This window comes from Carassius auratus, chromosome 9, assembly GCF_003368295.1.
Source record: "Carassius auratus strain Wakin chromosome 9, ASM336829v1, whole genome shotgun sequence".
In the NCBI taxonomy this organism is placed as follows: domain Eukaryota; kingdom Metazoa; phylum Chordata; class Actinopteri; order Cypriniformes; family Cyprinidae; genus Carassius; species Carassius auratus.
Window position 1 is genome coordinate 31,999,651 of NC_039251.1, and position 6,104 is coordinate 32,005,754.

Genomic DNA, 6,104 nt, shown 5'->3' on the forward strand with positions numbered 1-6,104 from the left:
TTGCAAGATGTGCTCCAGATAAAAAACAACACAAAACAATGCTTATTTTTCTCACACACAGTTGCTCAGTCCATTAGTTACATGCCATCTTACTTACTACACACTTACTCTTCAAAAGCATCAAGAAACATACAGCTGAACAAATTTAAGTTTAAGTTAGCAAAGGTATTTAAAAGGACCATTATATATTCATGAAAAGATTTGGGTCTCACTTTATGAAAATTGTGAACTTAAGTCTTTTATTGTGACTCACACCATTCAAATAAGAAGGTAACATTTCCAATTAAACCACAGCATGAGTTGCCCTGAGGTTTCACACGTGGTGAAGGGAAACATTATTGTGACATTTGCTTTAGATGTGTGATTGTGATGGTATGTGTGTTAGCGTCTGCCTACCTCAGTGGGAATAACTGAATTTCTCATCTGAGCTCCACATGAGAAGCTCAGCAGTCACAAGATAACCTTGGTTATGCTCTTGTGAAGAGTAAATGGAACGTGCTGTTAACATATTTCCACACGCTTTCAAAATGAGTAAAACGATCTCATGAATATACAATTTGATGAGTGTTTTGTATGTTTGAAGATTCAACTTTTTTTTTAAATCTATATAAGTATTAATAATAGTAAGAATAGCTTAGATAGTTGAGCACACTTTATATTATGCAAGTGTTTCTGAGTTTAAAACATGCGCTTGTGTTGACCTGTGTTCATTTAGATTTCCTCGCTCATGGTGTCTAAAGTGAAACTCACAAATGTGCCCTCTCAATCTATAGTGCGTAATCTAGTTGTGTTCAAAAACAAAACATCAAATATATATTTTCATCTCAGGGCACAAACTATTAAAGAGCAAAATAATTAACTAATTTGAGATCAGAGCATGTTGGTTAAACAACTTTGCTGCAGTTTGTGGAACACACACACACACACACTCACACACACACAACACACATATATATATGTGTGTGTGTGTGTGTGTGTGTGTGCGTGTGTATGTATCTTGAAGACGTTTGACTTTGTTTCTTGTCAAAAGTATGTATAAAACTAGAAGTTTCAAGTTAATTCGAATGAACATGAACTTCTAGTTTTGTATATACATTCAATAAGAGACTACGTCTAATTCTTCAAATGCTGTATAATTCATTCAGGAAATTCAAACAATTGATGTAGTTTTGATAGTTCTTTGGTGTGGCGTGACAGAAAGTGCCTCAGTTTAAACAGCAGCGCAGAGAGCGAGTGAACACAATCATCCCTTCCTTTTTAGTTATAATATTAAATAAACATGAATGAAAATATATTTGTTTCATGTAACCACTCAGTCAGTGTTTCAACCATGAAAAGACAACAATGAAACAGATTTCTCAGTTCCAGTCCCTAAGTTACATTTTGTAAGGGGGCCCTTTTCAGTTAATTAATCAAATGTAAAAATAACAGTCTTCACTCTTATTAAAGTTAGTTAAGCAATGAATGACTCTCTTGTATTCTTTCCTTTTTGAGTAACTTTACATGACAAAGACATTTAAATAATAAACATTTAGGTTTTGTATGCTGCTGTTACTTTAAGTCTGAATGCACAGATTCATACTGATCCACATCCAATATGTTTGTTTATGTTCACTTATGACATAATTGATTTTTTTTTTTTTACATTTTAAGTGAAAACTCATGAATGTGATATTTCGACATATTTTTTGTGTGTATTTATCTATTTAAGCACTCACCTGAAACCAGTGTCCTCTACTTCTGTGTCTGTGTCTCTTTGCAGCTCAATATGTTCACAATTTTATATATATATATATATATATATAAGTATACGTATATGTTTGTATATTTATTTATTTATTTATTATTATTACAGACACGTTACATGATTTGACTGAGAGCAAGGGGGCCCCCTGGTGGATTGGGGGGCCATAATCAACTTACATACTTTACATATAGGGAGGTATTAAACAAAATGAGAGGTAGAATTACATTTACTTCAAGCAAGTCATTCAGTGTGTCCACACCTCGTTTACATTTCCTTTTTTTTTTTTTGGGTGTTGATTATTATATCTAAAAACAAAAAGCAATTAATTATAACCTTTAATCATAGAAAAATGGGAAAGTAATCGGGCTCCATATTAGGTTTACACTATTAGCGGAGGTAGAATTTATTAAATTGTATGTGTATACTACATAATATTTTAATGTTAATTATATGATGATTTTAAATGTTTTAATAATCATAATATTTACATGAAAAAAATAGATGCATTAGAAATATCATAAAATTATATTTATTCCTGTGATGTCAAATCTGAATTTTCAGTATTACTCCAGTCTTCAGTGTCACATGACCCTTCAGAAATTACTCTAATATGATGATCTGGTGCTTAACAAGTATTTATTATTTACTGTTACCATTATTAATTTATTATGTTTATTATTATTAATTTATCATGTATTATTATTACTTATTATTGATGTGTAACACAACTGCACTGCTTAATCATTTTCTGGAAACCTTGGATTGATAATTTTCAAGTACAAAGAAAATAAAGCGTCTGCTAAATGCACAAATGTAATTTAAATTTAAGTTAATTCCTGCTATAAGGTAGCTTAACTTTACTGTAGTTTAACAACTAACTAGGCTACTTAAGTTGTGAGTTTATATACAACACCAGACAGATTCTCCTGCTTTACTTCTACTTGCAAGAAAAACAGAGATTATTAGCACTAGAGGGAGCTTTTGGTCAATCTACGTTTGATTCACAAAACTTTAGACTGCATTTGATACACAATAGTTTCTCTGCTTATCTCTCTTCTTTCCTCAATAACATCAGTACATCAGTATATCACTTTCATTGTAAAATAACAAGCTTATCCATCCCCACATTTTGATTATATGAAGATGAGGCCGAAAAACATAACTCTCCTCTGATCTGTTCTTCTCTACTCTGTCTATTCTGTTATGTACTGACAGGAATAGCATGACTAAGTGCAGATAATATTAGTATTTAGGTTTGAAATGAGTAACACGTGGTCAGTTTCCTAAGCTTAAGATCAGACTCCGTACTGGTGAGAACATTATGAGTTTGATTGACAGCCCACTGTCATTAGTCACTGTCACAGCAGTATTCATGTTTGCGTACAGTATGGTAATCTGGGTTGTGCCGTACAGTAAATCCAGCACAGAGCCAGCTAACTGGTCTTTTGTTATAGGCATGTCTGTAGGGTGTGTCGTGTTTGTCCTGAAAGCATTAATACTGGGAGGAGCTGTTCTCAACGAAGGTCCGGAGGACTGTGAAAAAGGAGTGTGACTGTACTTTAACGAATTTTGGGTTTATGGTCATGCTGTGTATGCGTGTGTGTGTGTCACAGGAAGTCACTGCAGTGTCACTGAGGTCCTGAGCCAACAACCATATGGTCTGCATCAACAAGTAAAAATAGTAGCACATACATCGACTTGACTTACCAAAAGGTACACTGACCTTAAAGGGGGGGTGAAATGCTCGTTTTCACTCAATATCCTGTTAATCTTGAGTACCTATAGAGTAGTACTGCATCCTTCATAACTCCAAAAAGTCTTTAGTTTTATTATATTCATAAGAGAAAGATAGTCTGTACCGATTTTTCCCGGAAAAACACCACCGGCTGGAGGCTTGACGTGTGGGCGGAGCTAAAGAATCACGAGCGCCAGTAAGCTTTTGCGTTGAGAGCGTCTGGAAGCTGTGACATTACCGTGAGGGAAAAAACCATCATCCAAAACAAACCATGGCTAACAGTCAGATTCTGCCATTTATTTATGACCCAGAATCAGATCCCGAGGCTGAAATTTAACAAGAGCAGCAGCAGCAAAGGCCTCTCTATGTGGTATGTACTGAAACTGTATATATTTGCTTAGCGGTTTTGGAAAATGACTAAGTTCCACTTTGTCGTCTTTTTTTTTTTTTAAGCTGTACATGTGGAAAGTGCAGTTTGATGCCAACATCGCATGTTGTTTACTTGATGTGCTTACGCGCTGATAGCTAAGTTAACAACACAGAGATATTTGAAGCAGTTTTACTCACCGTCTGTGGTTCCAACACACGATCGTGACCCTTTTTCGTTGGGATTGCATCATCCTTAAGAAATAAACGATGTGCAAATCCGGCGTCAAACTGGGCCTTGTTTGTGAAACAAGCATCTTCGAAATGCAGGGAACAAACAAAAACACTTGCACAACTCCGTTGATGCTCTGTAAAAATAAACTCCATCCACTGGTCCCTTAATGCTGTTTTTTTTTTGGTAATTTGTGCAGGGTTGCTTGCCCTCGCAACCAAAAACACACTTCTTTTGTGACTTTTCGCGACACTCTCGCTCTGATCAGTGATTGTCTGTGCTCAGCCTCTCAGTGCTCTGCTATACGGGATCGCGCGCTCTTCCGGCAGAAGTGCCTTAGGACCCATATAAGGAAATTCCGCTCCATCTAACGTCACACAGAGCCATACTCGAAAAAAACTTTCCGAGACTTGTGACAAACCGGAAGGAGTATTTTTTGGAACAGAAATACTCCTTCAAAGGTACAACTTAATTTTTGAAACTTTGTCCATGTTTAGCATGGGAATCCAACTCTTTTACAGTGTAAAAAACTCAGTATGCATGAAATAGCATTTCACCCCCCCCCCCCCCCCCCCTTTAAAGCACACATGCCCACCTCATCACCTGACCTCTATATAACCCAGTATCTGGGATGTTTTAATTCATATGTTAGTCTGTGTGTACAGTATACGACAGGTATGTTCACAGATATACATAAGCATTTACAATGGGATCCAGCACTCATGATAATGCTTCTTTTGTGTTTTCTTTTCTATTTGAATACAATATTAATGATTGCAAATTATGTTATCATTTGCTTTAAATCATTTAGTAGATTTTTAGTAGATTAAGATTTTAATTTAAACATCTTACCCCTGAGGAACATCAGTATCGCAGTGCAGATACTCTCTATGTATAATAGATATATAAGCGCATAGAGGAAAACAAGTAGATAGTTTTTGATTTTTGTTTTTTGGTTGTTTTATGGTTTTAGTTTCCTTTTAGTGCACAAAAACAAAGGTGTTTCTTCAGGTGTTTCTTAAATGTTGCTCAGGTTTAAAGTAAAGATTCTGGAAAGCAACTATCAACTTATGAATTTAATAATCTTTTTTTATATTATTATTATTATTATTTATTTTTTGCTTCAATAACAGCATGCAATAAACTCTTTGAATTTGTGTAAAACCTGATTATTCTGCATGATTTGAGAATAATCCAAATTTCAATTTGTGCTCCACTCAAAATAAAATAAAATATTAAAATCTGATGGTGCAGATTGTTGATTGGTGCATAGTGCCCTAAAGTGCAGAATTTAAAAGACTTCATGTTCATTTTACACTTGCCTTTCTATTTAAAAACCCTAAAACTTGTAATTCATTCTAAAATTAATTATTTATTTATGTATTTATTTTATTAAAATATTCACATTTTTGGTTTTCAGTGTATTGTAGCTATATGCATGCAGTCTAAATATGATTAAAAATTTCAATTTGCGGATATTCCAATGTCTTTCTCTCAGAGATGAAAGGACGGAGAGGCTAATGAGGACGATTTCTTGCCATAAATGATTCATTCTTCACCGTTCTGGGAACGTGACGCTATAAGTGGGTGGTTCGGGGGTCTCTCTGGGCTTTTGGAGTTATTCTGGGAGATAATTAGTGCCTGTGTTTTGCCTGCACTGTCACGACTCAGCGCTGCGCAGCGACGGGAGCGGCGTACTTCACCTGCGGCGAACAGCACGGCCGTGTCCCCTCCCTTCTCCAATAGAGAGAACACACACACACACACACACACACACACACACACACACACACACACACACACACACACACACACACACACATCCACTTCCGGACACGACTGTGCCAAGCCAACCCTCTGTCCTGAGTTTTATCATGCAGCATGCGCAGATGTAACAGCATTCTCAACGCTAACGGACTAAACAGTGCGACTCTCTCAAAACTTAATTCAACTTTAGTAACGGGATATAGTCTCGTTCACATCTCTCTCACGGGGGGGTTTCACACTCTCTGGCCGCTTTGAAT